Raw genomic sequence first — 17,712 nt, 5'->3', positions numbered from 1 at the left:
TCATTTTTGTGTCAATATTTACAATATACCCGAAATGACATTCTTTGAAAATATTTAAACTTAGGAAAAAATATTTTGCACGTCTATTTATTATATCCTCGAGGTACATCGATGTCCAAAATTTTTAGGTACTATGTGAATACAAAAAAAAAAAAAAAAGGAAATCCACTGAGCTATAGTGCGATCTAACTCACTTTGCCCTAGATTTCAGGACAAAGCAAATATCTTCTTGGTTGTCTGAAAGAGGCTGATTAGGCACTGGGGTGGCAGCTCAGGTTATCATTAATTTCACAGGGCAGAAGCCAGGCTAAATACTAGTGATCACTGATGAAGCTGGACTACATAGAAACTCCAAAATCTAGGACTATTCAACATAGTAGCATCATAGTGAAATCAGGTTAGTATTTGGGCTTTTCTCAGCTACCATTTAGATGTGACCAAAAGAGATTAATAGTTAACATTTTTGTAATCATGGAATACTTTGAGGATCTAGCAAAAAAAAAAAAAGGTTGATACTCTCAAAATATGCATTACCTTTGCTCCACACCCACATAAAAGCGCATATGTGCTCACACATCAAAGGTTGCATAATTTCAGGTTTCCTGGATGTGATGCCCAGGCTTTCATTCATCAGATTTAAGAACACCAGCTTTAAGAGAAAAGAATCACATCCTCCACCTGCTTTGTAAACTCCCAACACTGTACATTATAGATATTCAGGACTCAGCAAATATTTGTTGATAATGATATCTGATATTTGTCTTCCTTGACATTGCTTTTTGATAGGCATTTTCAAACAACCTAAATTCAGCATGAAAAAATCATTTTGGAAGGGAATGAATTCCCACTTTCAACATGCTTCTGAGAGCGTTTTGTAATAGACCAGACTGAGGAAACACCTAGCAGGCTGAGCCCATTCCGTCTTGAACACATCACGAGCAGATTCCTGCTTTCATACTTTAAAATATTCTTGTTTCAAGTCACAATCAAACTTTCTATGAAGCATTCATTTTATGCAATTCATTATTTCTCATCTTCTGCTTTGAAATAATTTAACATCATAACAATCAAATATAAGACAGTAGAAGAAAGAAAGCAACTTGTGTGGCTCTAACTTTCCTTCTCCCTCCAGGCTTCCTTAGTTTCAGAGGTTACTTCTGTCTAGAGTTTTATCCATTAAAACTCAAATCTTAATTTTGACGATGGGAGATGCTAGTTAGATAAATATATCCCTATTCATCACAGAAAGAGAAGTCTCATATAAATTATAGATTTGTGGATAGTGTTTAAGTGTCCAATGGTATAAAGATATAAATTAAACACTATATTTTTCTTAATTTTAATATTCTGAGGACCACTAGGTATACACTTAATATAGGAGCAGTGTATTTTCTGGAATAAATATAAACTGAATTTTTTTTTTATATTTTATGGTTTTGTTTTAATGTATAGACCTCCAAAATTAGTCAAATTCACAAAATAATCTTTTTAAAGCAGACTGCACAAACCTATTAAAATCAACATATATCATCATTTCCACCGAAGAAAAAGTTGTCAGTCTGTCACTTGTACTCCTTTGTCAGGGAATGTCCTAAAATTCTACACTTACTTATGCTATAAATAAAGGCTGGGTGCAAATCTATTTGTTGGTTTAATTACAGTTATATCCCACTTATTTTAGGTGCCAACCTAAGAAAATCATAGCTATGCTGGACTGACTGCTCTGAAATGCAACCTTCAAGCCTGTTTGACAGTAACAGCTAACACTGACTATGTGCTTAACCTGTGGCACGTACTGTTTTCAGCCTTGGTGTCTTACTTAATCCTCCTAATAACCCTATGGGGTAGGTGTTCTCCCATTTCACAGATACAGGAACTGGGGCTCAGGGAATATGACTTCCTCCAATCATACAGCAACAGATGGAATCAGATTTCAAATGCACGTGCTCTGGCTCTAGACCACTTGGTATTTAAATATAAATACAGAGTAATTAAAATTAAAGAAAATTAAAAATTCGGTTTCTCAGTTTCACCAGCTAAATCTGTTCTAGATTATCCTGCCTTACCAACCACTAGAAAAATTTAAATTGCAGGGTGTTATAATCACAAATGACTTTAATCTAAAAATGATATCCACATTACTAAATTTGCTGATTATTCTCCCTTGTTTTTTATCATAACATAGCCATTACACAGGCAAAAAGTTTTCATTGACAAAACATAAGTGACAACTATCACATTCTACACATAGATACTAATAATGCCTGAAATATCATGAAAATTTGAGGAAACAATTAACCAAATCAAAAGCACTGCCAACTCCTGTCTCATCAAGAAAAGATGGATCACAGGAAAGTGTGAAGGGATTAACAAAATTGCAGTTAAAAAATTTTTTTAAAAATTAAAATTTCTGCTTGTTCACATTTTAATCCTTAAATAGCAGTTGGAACATTGGTGATATATCTCATAAACACTGTAATCTCAAAACAATTTAAAAAAACAAACGAGGTTACATATATTTAAGTTAAAATTGAAAATTAGGATAAATTTTGAAGCTTGGTAAATGGAAATAAGAAAATTTATAGTAAATTAGAAATTAACAATCACTACAAATATTCTTTATTTTATAAAAGATTGCACAGTGGAATTCATTTAAATTGCAAAGTCTCCAGGGTTAGAAGGTTATTTAGTTGAAATGCAACATTAAGAACAAAAACAAAATGGCAACTTTACTTACCCATAGTAGTACTCAAATGCATTTCAAAATAAAGCCAGTGAGCTCAAATTTTAAACGGCAGTCTGATTTCTATGTGAGGTTGTCATGCAGTAATATACGTTGTTAGGGAAACTTACTATCTGTGCAACTTGCCTAAGATTAACGGACCTTCAGAATTCTAATTTTAAATCTAAATTAATTGCTTCATAAGGTGTATTTGAATCTCTGTTATGACATGCAATGTATAAAGTCTTTCCAAATAATGCTGGCCCGCTGTACCTGAGAAATCTCCTTCTATTTGGGTTAGAGGATTTTTTGAATGGGCATTGATGTTAGAGCTCTCATGACAGCGCGTTCATTCCTCTTTCATTAACAATAATAAAAGCTCTATGGGCTTCCTGCTATTTGGAGTGCTCAAGAAAGAGAAATGTGTCCTATTGTCTATCAGACATTTAATGAAGTTTCTTCAATAATACAGAAAAGAAGATTAAGCAGTGAGTACAGGATGCCAAACGTTAAGATCTTGTCTCCGCAGTCCTATCCAGGCTGCCTCTTCTTGCCTCTTCCCTTTCCCAAGTGTACAGTGCAGCTGCAGCCCCAGCTCCCCCTGGGGCCTCTGGCCAGTGTTTGAGGAGCTGTTTCAGCCACCTTCGCCTGACTTGGTCTAGGTAGGACAAGGGAACGCTGAAGACCTAGAGAACCTGAAAGATTCGGCTGCTACTGTGAGTCTTCGAAGATTTGTAAATAAGTGCCCCTTTGTTGTTGCTGTTGTTAATAAATGTCAGGAGAGCAAATTTTAATATGCGAGTTTTATTATGACCTGAAATACTTATATTGTCAAGAGCGAAAATTCGGGGGGATCACTATGTCTCTCTGCTGACTTCCAAAGGTAAACGTGTAAGGGAAAACACAATACGAGAATTGTTGTATCATGAAATGAAAAACATGTAGTAAGGTGACTGTAGACATGGACTAAGTGATTTTTAAAAATATTTGAAAGCCTGTATTTTAAGTCATTTCTAGAAAGGATGATAGAAATCTCCATTCCTTAAAACCTTAACCTAAATCTTTTCTGTTTATTCAGAATTTTTGCCAAGTTTCTTCACAAAGTATAAATACATAAACGCATGGTCTAAAGGACCGATGGATCCAGGCCTCCAATTAAAAGCTCCACTAGCAGTAACGAACACTGAATTTGTTCAGGGTAAATTAATGATCAGTAAATTTTGACTTTTGCATTTTTATATATTTATACACCGAACATAAATGGAACAGTAATAGAGAGCTATTTAATTTGTACCTCTGAATGTCATACGCCAAATGTTAAATTTTTTTAAAAAATCATGTACTTGCACACACCAAAATAGTGTAATAACCAAAAACAGTCTAAAATTATTTAATAATTTATGATGTTAATTTTAGCTTCAATGGTCTTGGTATAGTAAAATTAAAATGACTATATAAATTGATAATTTCATCTGATTTATATCAAAGAGTTAATTTATTTGTAATTTTAAATGTGTTTGAGGGAAATTAGGAAATATTTTTAAATTCATATTGACTCCAAAATTTTCAGGCTTATAAATTCAGACAGTCTCACTTGAATCCCCAAATATCTTAATTTGCTTTCAAGAGAAAGTATTTTTTCTTTCATTCATATAATTCAAAACAGCTAAACAGATTCCACTTCAACAATTTAAATGATTCACATGTGAGAACAAATATGGAAAATCTAAGCCCCAAACAAAATTGCAGACTTAAATTATGATGATAATTTAAAATGTGTGTAATATAATTATAGCATAGGGTCTGCTATAATGAGCCGGGGGATACTATATCTATAGCAACGTGTTAGGACGGAGATATTAGATATGCCTTTCTCTGAGCATTTTTTTACACATTTCTGAATTATGATACCTGTGCCAGAATCAGTCTACTGTATCAAGGATTTTTTGGATGAAGAAATGAATTTTTTAAATTGTCAAAACATGATAGAGCAAACTTCCATTTTCCACATAGGATCTACTAAAATATGAATATCAACTGTATATGATTTTAAATGTATTCATTTTGAAATATCTCTAAAAGAAAGTTAAAGAGATACGAATTGATAATTCGGGTTCAGCGATTTTGTTTAACCAAAACAAATTGGAGACATATTTAACTAAAATATTAATTAATCATTGCTATATCCTTCGACATTAATGCTTAATTGACCCTTTTATACAAATATATTTTTCTTAAACATATAAAAGTACATCCAACTATAATTCAGACCTTCTTTTCACAGTTACGCCTTTGTTAGTTATTAAATTAATACTTTACTGTTAGAGTAACAAATATACACCGTTACTCTATATAAAAGCTTAGGGCAGTAACAGAAAACTGTGATATAGCCGGTAATGTTTACAGTGAGTAGTTCTATCTATGACAAAACACAGGAGGAATTATCCTATTTGTTGTTTGATAGAGAAGTACTGTTTAAATTAAAAAGTCATTAATTCCAGATCGAAACAGGAAAGCAATGCACAGTTGTTGTCTGGAACAGTGATGGACAGTGTACCGTGAATTCAAGAGACAAAAAACGCAGGAGATTCAACTGCCCTTATCCAAATAGTTATCTATCCATCTAGCCACCAACCATTCATTTAACCGAGAGCTAATGAAAATGAGTAACTACAATGTGCAGAGCCCTGGTGCCGGTGGGGTGCTGAATAAGACTCAGTGAGCGTGCTTTATCCCCTAGTGGTGAGACTTGCAAATAATTAATGAGAATACTACTGACTCTAGTGAAATCATGCTAAGGATACATTGTTTTCCTGTGGTGGCCCTTAGAAAAAAGTGACAAATTCAAAGTGAGGAAGCAGAGTAGATTTCCCGTAGGGAGGCAGAAGTGAGTCTTGGTGGACTAAGATGGGTGCTGTTAGTAACAGGCAAGCTCCAGAGGTCACCTTATTATTCTGTCAATTCCTAGCACAGACTGAACATGTGGTTGGGTGAGAAGAGATGTCCAGCTGAGAGAAGAACACGTGAGGTTCAGAGGTGGGGAAGGAGCTACAGGTGTGTCTGGGATGTGCGGTAAGTGGAGCCCTGGTACAGTGGGGAACGATGCTGCAGAGAGAGGGGAGAGCCAGATGGTGAATCATATGGAAATTATGAAAACTGAGGAGATAACATCTCCTCTGCTTTGAACTCTGCTGAAAAAGACAAGATTATATTTGGACACTGAGACATGAATCAATAAAAGAGCAGAAAGATCAGTACAAAGACAGGAGAACAAGGTCTTAAAGTAATGCATATTTTACAATCATCTTTTCTTCTCAGTTCAAAGAAATCTTTGTTTTTCAGAGGTAATTTTGTACACAAATAAATTGCCTCATAGACGCAAGTAGCATTTTCCTTGTAGTTAGTAGCCTTTTAATAATGACTAGTTACTGAATAAACAAATAGCTGGGTAAACAGATCTGTATGTCCAGATCTATATTATTTACTACTCCAGTAACTGTAGAAGGTTTTTTCCCCTTTAGTTGAAGCCTGCCAGGGTCCAGGGCCTGGCTGCCAGGTGTGGACCTTGACTGATGAGGGCACAGTAACCTGTTGACCCCACCCCCAGTCCTGGCTTCCCAGCTGCCTTTTATCTCCAGCCTTGCCTCTTTTTTCCCCTCTCTCTCTCAAAGGCCTGAGAAGCCCTGGGCTGCTCATTGGCCGTGTGCTGTCCCCATGTCCTGACCCGTGTGGACTTCCTGGCTTACCCCTTCATGTTCCTGGTGACCCTGATTTTCGATTCTGAGTCAAGGTTAGGTAGCACCTCCTCTCTAGTTTCTGATGGTGGCTGGATTTGGGAACTACATGTCATCCTTCATTTACCTTTATCAGAAATTCTGATTTTGGCTTTCTGACATAGCCTCCCCACCTGGGATTCTGACACTGATTCCAGACTTGAACAACTTCCAGGTTTTATTTATTTATTTATTTAGGTGTTGTGAAACAGCTTTTATTCCTAATAAAGATAAACCCTGATTTCTAGCGATTCACAGCCCGGACAAAGACATGCACACTGCAGTGCTCTGCCGCATGTAACTTTACTATACGTGCTGTGCTAGGTGGAAGCTGGCACATTCGATTCCTAAGGATGGCTCCTTCTCAGAGGGCAGGCAGGCTCTGCTATACTTCTAAAACAAACTTGATGTGGGTCTTTTAAAATGCATTTTAAATAGAAGTGAATGAGCTTAAAATCAGATTACTTTTTTGGTTTTTTTTTAAATAAATAATATTTTTAAAAATCCTTACAAAGAATCCTGAGGGAATATAGTTTTTTTCTAGCCTGTCTCCCTGCAATTTTGGATTGTACAGGTTAGAGTCAAGTTATATATAAACACAAGCACAGATTACTCCTTCCCAGCAGAAAATTCTTTCTAAGAGCCTGCTGCTACTTGTGGTGAGAAATATGTGAAATAACTCTTTTACAAAGTAATAGAAGTTTTAAGTCAAATTATGCTAATTTTTATATAAATAGACACAAATTAAGGGGGGGTAATAAGATGCAGTATGAATCATGCCCAATCTTCTAGACTGCCCTTATGGAAGAAAAAAGAAATTTTTCTAGTTAGGAGATGGAAAAAATGATGTGTTAAGCTATTTCTCAATTGCCAGTTGACTCATTAATCCATATTTAAGAAATTCGTCCACTAATAAAATCAAGTCTCTTCCATTTTTCCAAGAGTTTCAAACAGAAGTTAATTTACTATTCTATCAATAATATAAGATCTTTTATTGTAGTGACAATATTCTGTGGACACAAAGGTTGCCCATGTCGAATAGACTGTATACAACACAGCGAACTTTATAAATACCTCCAGTGTTTTTCAGGGATTTTGTGAAGTTTCAGCAGCACAAATACATTTTTTAAAAAAATATCGCTCTCCATAGTCAACCAGTTAACTGCTACTGTATCTTTACATGTCAAATGACTCTTACGTCTCTCCTGAAATATTTAAAGGGAGTTTTTCACATCAAACTGTCACTTCTTTCTTAGAGACAGTTTTCCAGTTTCTGAATGCTGACCTGTCTTATCACCACCATTACCACCACCTCTCCCACCATCATATCACATGCAACTGTAATTGACTTGCTTGAAGAATGGTAGTTAAAAGCTGAAATAAATCAATGGCAAATAAATTACTTGTGACAACGTGTATAGCAAGTGTTCATCACTTTGGCTATAGTCTCCTTTCTCTTAATACTATATGTCTGCTGAGTGTCTATCTTCCTCCTACCTTCCTTCCTTTTTTTGTTCTGTTTGTTCTTTCATTGTCCCATCTTTCTTTCTTTTTTGTTTCTACTTTGCCTCTGGTGTCCCTAGTTTTAGGGTCCATGCTCATTCTGGTTCTTCCAATATCGGATCTGCCATACACAGCACCGAATCTGCCTTCTTCCAACCATGATTTGAGAATACAGATGACAAATATAGGAAAAGAGCGAAAAAAATGGTTGAGACAGTTTATTTCACCCTTACGTTCTGTCATGTTATTTTGTGGAATAAGAGACCCTTGTTGCCATTAAAACTTAGAGGTCAAATAGGCAGTAGTAGCCACTGTGTCAATTCCAAACCAAAAAATAAACATTAAGAATTCTTTTGGGATCAAGAGCTTCTTAGTAACTTCTTAGGCAGATTTCAAAGCCTTTAAGTGACAAAGTTTAATGAGGTGACCTAGGAAGTCACCTTTCTGCACATTTTTATATTGGACGCTCTAGTAGTGCCTACCATCTGTCTTATGTCTGTTTGGTTCAAGCTGGTGCCATAGGCCATTGTATAAGTGGTGCCTTTGCTCTCACTTCTTCTATAACTAGAGTCTTCCCATCTTTGAGGGCCCCTTGCCTGCTTAGCAGACATGGGGCACCCTTGCCATGGGTGCAACTCTGTGCCAGTACATGGCCAAACTATCCTGGCTCTCGAATTTTTGTGGACAAATTCACAGTGTTGTTTGGTTGTGATTTATGATTTGTTTTTGAAATTGCAAAATCACTTTGATGTGAACTGCTGTTCTCTGAACCCATTCCAGATGTGCTTAAAACTCCAGATTTGTCAAGCAAAAATTTGAAAAACATAATAGTAATGGTCAATATTAAGGAAAGAAAGCTCATCAGTACTTCGGGTTTGGCAAACTATGTTGGAGTGTCTTGCAAATTTTTTTGGTTCGGCAAAATTTGTTTGGCCAAGCACTTTCCCCTTAATTTTTAAACCCCTGAGTATTTCAGGGGAAACTTAATCCATATGTTTCAGGTTCACTGCCTCTTTATCGTCAAAATGTTGTTTTCCAAAAGCTTTTTAGTGCTGAAAGAGGTTTATCAGACACTATACAAGTTCTCAAAAGTGTTTTTTACCTCAACTTGTAGATCCCACTGGACATGAACTCAAACTCGTAGAGTTTCGTTCTAAATTTAACATCAACAAAGCTTGACTGAGATCCAAAGCAGCCTGACCACAGTTAGTCCTTTGAAAAGTACTACATTATTGGAAGAACACATGTGTTGAATGGAATGTACAAGTAAAAGCACACCAAAAAGCAAAGTTTGAAGGATTGATGGCACGCCTTCTAAAGAATGACTGTTGTGTAAATTTCTATTTGATTAGTTTTCCTTTACTTGTTAATTCCCCCAGCCTCTACTCAGCCCCTCAGCCCCTCAGCCCCATTGTATCCTGTGTAACTCCATTTTGTATATAAAAAAAGAAATTAGAAAAAAGATAAGTATTCTGATAATCTTGTCAGAATGAAACGGATAAGGAAAAAGACACAAGAACTTATTGTCTAGAATGCATCTCGTAATTTCCATAATTTACTAAAAAAATTCATTGGCTGCCAGTTTATTTGATTTAACATCATCCAAAGTGTAGGGTTACATGGAATAAATAGCTAATTGGGTTAATTTAATAGCAGGTTAAATCTTTCTTTTATTTTGTCTAAAAGGCACATTAAAATAGTACAATCTTCAAGTGGTCTTGGAAATCTAAAGTAGAGTTTCTTGATAAAAAAATATATAGCTTTCCCACTGCTGAGTTTATAGTGGGAGTTGCTGGCATTCTTCCAGTTCACCGCGTGAAAATCTAAGCTGCCTGTATAAGTGCAGAATTTAGTGTTGGGTCTTAAGGTTTTGTTTGGCATCTTGCCAAAGATGTTATGCATTTAGCTGGGAAAATTGCCTAGAAGTTAATTGAGAGGAAAACATTAATATACAACCTCCCCCCTTAAGAAAAAAAAAAGCCATGGATATGCATACGGTGCTGTTCATTGATAAGATTTGTATGTATACAATAAAGACTTAAAATTGATCCCAAGATTGCTTAGGATGGATTTTCACTGATTATCCACCCACCATATATCTGTTCCTTTGTGAATGTCCAGAGTTTTTCTAGGATCAGGATTTCCCCACGGTGCCTGCTCATTAGAGGCACGAGGTGGTTGAAGTCCCTTTAAAAATGTTACTAAAGGATGAGTGGTTATGCACGAATTCAGGAGAGGCTATATATTAATTCCATCTCTTAATTAAATGCTTTTTAAAGGGACATTTTGGTGCAGGACCTCACTCTCTTCTCTCCAGTCAAGATGGGTGGGATTTGCTCTGAGTCCTCCTATGAAAGTGAAACCCTCCTGCCCTCAAGGGCCACCCATGCTGGAGTCACCTCTCAGGTTTGGTGTCTTCGGGGCTGAGGGAGCACTTCTTGTTCAGCACTTCATAATTTTTGCTTTGCCCCATAGTCTCAAGACCTGACTTTTGCTACCCCTGGCAGCTAGTTTGTGTTTTCTCTCTAGTGCTTTTTAATACACTTCCCCTCTTTAATCTGTGATCTTTTTCCATCTGTGGCATGTCCCCCTACTGATTTTTTTTTTTTCTGGTCAACATTCATGACAGAAAACTGCAGGAGTTCCCAAGGAGTATTGGGAAAGCTGTATTTCCTTCTTCAAAATGAAAGTAGAGTGTTGGTTGTATATTTTTGTTTATTGTTCTTAATAGATTAAATTTATTGGGGAGACTCCACTAACACAATAATGCCACATTAGTAATTAAATCACAGCTCCCAGTACCTCCCCTCCCTCCACACCCTCCTCCTTTCTCAGGGTCGCTTTAAGCCTTGGATAGAAAAATAGCACTTCTCAAAAATGGAGTCCAGCCTGAAGCTAGAAAACCCTGCTCTTAAATGGCAAAGCTCTCAGTAAGTGGGCTTCTTGGTCACTTTCAGAGGCTTTCTTTGTGGGTCTCACTGTGGTCTTGGAGAAAGGACTTGAAGGGGGAGGGCAGTAAAGACAGAGGAACAAAGCTGGGGGTACGCTTCAGGCTGGAAAGGGAGGGCAATGTGATCCTTTAATTAAGATGAGTGTTCTTTTGTACCTGTACTGTATCTTTTTGATGTGTTGAGGTAGAGAGGACATGAGCAGAGCAGAAACAATGCAAGTTTGCTACTGTATGAATTCCTTCTCCTTCTACTTAATCCTGTCCTTATTGGGGCCTTGGGTGCAAAGCTGATAATTTTGGTGAGCCCAAAAAGAAAGGCAGTGGCTTGAATTCCTGCCACCATCCCCTTGATAATGAACAGGCCTAATGAATGAGAGTAAGTGGTAGGAATCTGTGACCAGCTGCATCGGGGCAGGTAATACAGCTCAGATTTAATTGGGAGCAGGTATTGGAAGGCTGTATTACTTTAATTGGTGAGGGGTTTTCTAAATGGAAAGGACAAAGTATAATGGACAAATTGTGCAGTACAATAGCACTTAAGCTGGGATTGTATGCATTCGTTAATCTGCTGAGGAATGAGGCAATTCTAAACAATTTTCTCAGTGAAACCAACTCCAGAAAGCTTGTCCCTTTTGTTCTCCCTTGGGAAAATGTAAGATTGAAACAGAAAATACCTTTACCGAGGCAATCATTTGCCACGTGTGGAAAGCGGATACAGCTGTAAACTATGAAAAAGGGATCTTTGTAGTACAATAAAGGATGGAAAAAGAGATAAAGCTTGGGATAAGAGTGGGCCTGTCAGTGCAACTAAAAAAGGAATAAAGTGATGGCATTTCCAGTGACAGATGAGACTCTAAAGAGAGTGCAGGACAGTTTAGAGAGGGAAATTTGATATTTAAAAGAAAGGGCTGTGATAATTAAAAGTAGCATTACATTAAACTGTTACGCATATCATTAATGACAGAAGGAAACTGGTGCCTTTTAAAAAGTTAATGATTCCTGTAAAACCATTCCTGAAACCTTACACTTTTAAAAGTCTGTATGAACATAAACCTGGCCTCATAGGTTGTATTTCTGATTTCCAACTTTGCTTAAAAATATAAAAAGCAATGCAATTGGAATTATACTCTAGTAATTGTGTGGCAGTGTCCGTGGAAGCATGCTCAAGTCCTGTGCAGCTAGGGAAAATGATGGACTAAGACCAGCCATGGAAACATTGCTATAAAAGGCTCTCTTATTGACATGTGGGTATAACATGAGCCCACGGGACATTCATTGTCAAGCACATGCTATTGCTTTGTTTTCCTTTGATAATTTATATTTGACAACATCCAAGAGCCTATACGGAATGGCATTTATGAGGAAAAAAAATTGCTTCCAGATTTGTGGTTCAGTGACCAGCTCTGATGAGACCGCTTAACCGGATTTTCAACTGGTTGAAACCGGATTTTCAACTGGTTGAAACTTAATGGTCAAGAGCAATTGTACTTGAATTCTTTTAATGGGGCTCTTGCACTTGTATATTTCATTACAGGTGGGAAAACTGGAGAGATTGAATGTCCTTGGAAGTTCACGGAGGTTTGGCAGTGGGATAAGAAAAACAAAACGGAGCATAGTGGGAGTGTGGAACAGACTTTCCCAAGATCCCCAGGTGGGTTTCATGTATTGCCTAATATGAAGAGCCAGACTGATTCAGCTTTCCACCCTGGCTGTAAAGGCCGAATTATCTTACCTCGGCTATTGTTCCAGCTAGAACCAAATCTACAAAGCTACAGTTTACATAAAGAATTCTTTGGAAACAAAACTATTTTGCTATCCTCACATCTAGAGCCCATGTGTTGGACAGCATCTACTCCGGCCTCAATCTCCTAAACTACAGACTATGATGAAAAAAGCCCCTTAGTGTAAAATCATATTTATTCTAAAAGAATAAAATCTTTCGTTTGGTGCATAATGGCAGAATCCTGCTTGAAGCTCAGGAAGGGATGCCATAAACTGTAAGATAAACCCCAAAATCAGTCACACCAAAACCTGCTCACAAACAGTAGTCAAGAGTCTTACTACCTTAGCACATTTAAAAAGAAGTTTGTAATAATGGCAACTCAAATTCATTACTGAGCCTCCATGTTAAAAAGTAGTCTCTCAAATTCCTTGGGGAGGAAGGATAGGAGCAAGGTAAAGAATAAAAAGTTAGAGTCCCAAGTAATTCTCTATTTTAAGAATTGTGACATGTGGAGCATCACAGTACTTATCTGTACTGAAAAGGCACCCACACTTTTAATGGTGGGTGTGTGTGTGTGTGTGTGTGTGGTTTGAGCATGATTAAAGTTGGTGAAATGTGATTATGTGATATACAAGTGTGACAAAAACTCAGAGTCAGAAAAAAATGCAATGAGAACAGGTCACATTTGTGTGAAACCCCTTGGCCCTATTCGTCATGCCCCTAGAATTAAACCAGTATTCCTCTGTCCTTTACTTACCCCTAGGTTCATTTCTCCCAACTAAAAGAAATGGGAAAGAAGGTCTGTCTCAGAAAAAGTCCTGTACCAATTGTAGCTGAAAACCATTCAGTATTGGCAATATTGACTTATAGAAAATTACACAATCCCAAGAGCCATTTACACTGGGCATGTGAACAAGAAAGAAGAATCTTGATAAACTCAGACACACACACACACACGTTTATTGAATACTTACCATGAGTTATTTAATTCAGCTGGTTGATGTGTTCTTAGCAACGACAAATTCAGCAATTGTAGTTTTTTTCTACAACATTCAATCAGAGGCTTAGCAACTTTAAATATCAACAAAATGGAGATTTCAATTAAATTTGGTAAAGGGAAATCACAAAGATATAATTATACCATTTTCTACCATTGAGCTATCCAACGGTATAATCACCAGGAAGGGAATCAAAATAGATGGCTGATAGCACGTGGAACTTCTGTGAGGTAAAATCCTACATATGCAGATAACATCTCCTGGAACTTCATGTAAGGTCCTTTATGTGGATGTTACAATAATTTTAATGGCCACAAAATAATCCCCTACTATCCTCATACAAGGAGAAATGTGCAATGTAGGACATATAGGTTTAAAAGTGATGGTCAATATTTGTCACTTGTGCTATCCATGTATATAGAAAGGGAGATAGAAACAGACAGAGCTACACACACACAAACGTTCCTGGTTAAAATAAATATTTGATGCTGTATGATATCACAGGACACTAAGTAGAAAAATAAAATGAAATGTCCAAGTAGTTTCAGTAAATGGAATACATGGAAAAGAGGTCCTAATTTTTGGAGACATATTACTCCTTTCAGTGAGAATAAGGGATAAAAGAGTTTAGGAAAACTTTGAAGAAGCCCTTCGCTCATAACCTTTTCTAAACATCTCTGTGTATAGATGTGCATGGCCAGTAAGGTAAATCATAAAGTAATAATATTAAATAATATAATTATTTGTGTATTAGCTAAGATGTATCTAGATATAGAGAAAGTATTACTTTAAATAATGCATATTTGTCTGCCTGATTCATTTTAAAAATGAATTGTATTCATTCATTAGCTTTGGATAAAATCTCTGAAATTGCACAAAGTGAAGATTTGCTGACTGTTCTAGTCTGACATTATTCAACTATGTCTGGAGTGTATACAAATTTTTTGCTTTTTGTGAGATGTAATTAATCAATGAAATGAAAAGACTTCTCATGGGAAATGCCCTTCAACTGTTTGGAATAGAAATTGAAACTTGAGAAATGAAGAGAAAACAAGAAAAAACATTGGAACTTCATTCGGTTGAAAAAAATTGTAGGGATTTGCAAATGAGACCTCCTGCATAAAATTAGGATTTCAGAAGTTTTGTCCACTTCATAAAAAGGGCAAATAAAATATCCACTCCACCATCACATAGTAGAAGAAAATAAGCTTTTCTTTTTCAAATCTTTGATGTGAAAATGTTTTCTATGAGAAATAAAAATGCTAAATCTATGCCACACTCAGTTGGTGGGGCTGGAATTCATTTTAACTTGAGATGCTTTGCATGTGGGTATTTTAAGCTGTATATCCCAAGAGATCCAGAAGAAGCAAAGACAAAAGTGTCTATAATAAAATTCCACGACTCAGGATATCCAGTTAATCTGTGAAAAAATAGTGCTGCTAAGGATGAGCTCATGATTTAAAGATACAAACTACATAAGGAAAGGTACCAGCAGTGAGAGAACCAGCAGATGCAACGAATAGGAGACTTGATATACTCAAATACCAAAATTAATATCATATTCTATAAATGAGTATAAAATAATGCTTAAAATAATTAGAGAAATAAAAGTTGGAATGGAAATCACAGCAAAAGAATAGCAGGTTATGGGGGAAAAAATCAGAATTTAGAGAGAACCACATAAAATCCCACCGGTATATTACCTGAACTCAATTAATAAATAGTGAAAGAATACTTACATCCTTAGTCCCAGGAAATGCCCATCAAAAATGTGTTTATGGAAAGACAAACTAATGAACTTATTCCATAGTTGTTGAAGTTTAAAGATTGGCAACTTATAAATAACTTTAGGTAATCACTGGAAACGGCTAGTAACAATGAAAAACAAAAAGAAATGGCCATGAAATGTTGAACTTGATTATGGAGATGTTGGGCCTCTCTTAGAGGTCTCAGAAGATAACAAGGGAATAAATAAAAGGTTTCTAGACATGTCAAAACATGAATTATTGGGAGAGTGATGTCAGCAAAATCATTGACTAGGAAACTCCATGCGCTTGTTCCCCAAACAGAAACAAACAAAAACAACCAGAAAGCGCGTGAACTAACATTGTAGGAGCTCTGGAATGCAATCAAAGGTTTACAACAATCAAGCAAATGTTCAATCAAGAAAAAGCCATCTTCAAAATGTTAAGAAAGTTTTGCAATATTTTTGCTCTCCATTCCCTCACCTCTCCCCAGCACACAGCAGTTTTGATCTTCAGCAATGGAAGCCTGGTTACCAATTCCTCTCCTTGGACTGAAGGAAGCAGAGCAGATCTTATTTGCAAATTACTCTGTATCTTCATTCTAACCTGGGTGGGGGGTACTTGAATAACTGACTTACTCATCTCTATCTCACAAAGCTTAGAATATAGGTAGGAAAAGCAACCAGCTTTGCTCGTAAAAGCTACAAGTGGACCACAACTCCACAGATGCCTAGAGCAGGAGATTCTGGGAGGAGATCTACAATATGCTGACTAAAGCCCAGAGGCAAAACTGAGGTAAGAATCTTTGGGAAATTAGGACAGGCAAAAGCAATTGCATGTACAGCAGAGTTTAGAAAGTCATGTGTGTGATCAGGCAAGACACATGCTCAAAATTCCAGAAAAGAACTTAAGCTCAGCTGATCTCTAGGCTCATAGCAAGCCTAGTTAATCATGAAGGAATATATCCACATAGAGCTAGTCTGTAAACACTGTGAGAGGTATTGTCCTCTTTTCGTGTGTGCATGTGTGTTCATTTGTCTCTTTCAGATCCTGGAATTCAAGGAAATCTCTGTCAAAACATTTGCTGAACGCAGCTAAAGGAACAGAGGCAGTGAAGACGCACATCAAGGAATAGTCGTTTAAAAAATAGTTTGGAAAAGTTTCCCCCAAAATGGACTACAATAGTCATCAATAATCAAAACAACAATAACAACAAACAAAAAACAGAAAACTCTAGGGAATGGAGACAATCTGAGTTACAACATTATAAAAATCAAATACCAATTTTCAACAAAAAAAATCACAAAGCATACAAACAAACAGATTTTGGTTCATTCAAGGGAACAAAATAATTGATTGTCCCTAAGGTAGCCCAGATACCGGACTTAATAAACAAAAACTTTGAAACAACTAGCTTAAATATGCTCAAACAGATAAGGGAAAACGTGGACAAAGAACAAAGGAAATCCAGAACATGATATATGAACAAAATGAGAATTTCAACAAACAGATAGAAATTATAAAAAGAGACCACACAGAAATTCTGCAGCTGAAAAGTACAGTAACTGAAATAAAAACTTTACTAGAAGGGTTCAACAGCAAATATGCAAAAGAACTGGCAAACTTGAAGATAGGACTATTAAAGTTATTGAATCTAATGTGCAGAAAAGAAAAAAGAATGAACAAAAGTGAACAGAGCATAAGGGAATTGTGGGAAACCATCAAGCTGACTAACATACAAAATAGGAGAACCAGAAGAAGGGAGAAAGAAAGGAGAAAAAAGATTATTTGAAAAAACTATGGAACCAGCCCTGATGTCCTAGTGGTTAAAGTTTGGTGTGCTCTGCTTTGGCAGCCTGAGTTCAGTTCCTGGGCACAGAACCACACCATTCATCTGTCAGTAGCCATGCTGTGGTGGCGGCTCACATAGAAGAACTAGAAAGACTTACAGCTAGAATATGCAATTATGTACTGGGGCTTTGGGGAGAAAAAAAAAAGAGAGAGAGAGGAAGATTGGCAATAGATGCTAGCCCAGGGTAAATCTTTCCCAGCAAAAAAAAAAAACAACAAACAAAAAATTCATCCTAGCTTAAAAAGAAAACTATGACCACATTCTTCTCAAACAGGAACAAAGATATGAATCTACAAATCAAATAAACTCAATGAATTCCAAGTAGAATAAACCCAAAGAGAACCTAACTGAGACAAATTACAATCAAACTGTTGAAAGCTGAAGACAATATAGAATCTTAAATGCAGTAATAGAGAAGTGATTTGACATGTATAAGGGATCCTTAG

At 36.4% G+C, this 17,712-nt stretch overlaps 1 long non-coding RNA gene across 1 annotated transcript in view; it reads left to right on the top strand.

The window, feature by feature from the left end:
* The window catches only part of LOC139075615 (uncharacterized), a 220,518-nt gene that overhangs the window by 172,249 nt on the left and 30,557 nt on the right, over nucleotides 1-17,712 (top strand). Inside the window, exon 2 of the long non-coding RNA XR_011526219.1 lies at nucleotides 12,483-12,599. This is a non-coding gene — a long non-coding RNA (uncharacterized lncRNA). The remainder of the gene's footprint in view (nucleotides 1-12,482; nucleotides 12,600-17,712) is intronic.

Source organism: Equus przewalskii, chromosome 14, assembly GCF_037783145.1.
Source record: "Equus przewalskii isolate Varuska chromosome 14, EquPr2, whole genome shotgun sequence".
In the NCBI taxonomy this organism is placed as follows: Eukaryota; Metazoa; Chordata; class Mammalia; order Perissodactyla; family Equidae; genus Equus; species Equus przewalskii.
Note: the sequence above shows the minus strand (reverse complement) of the source record. Positions and strands in the feature narration are given on the sequence as shown.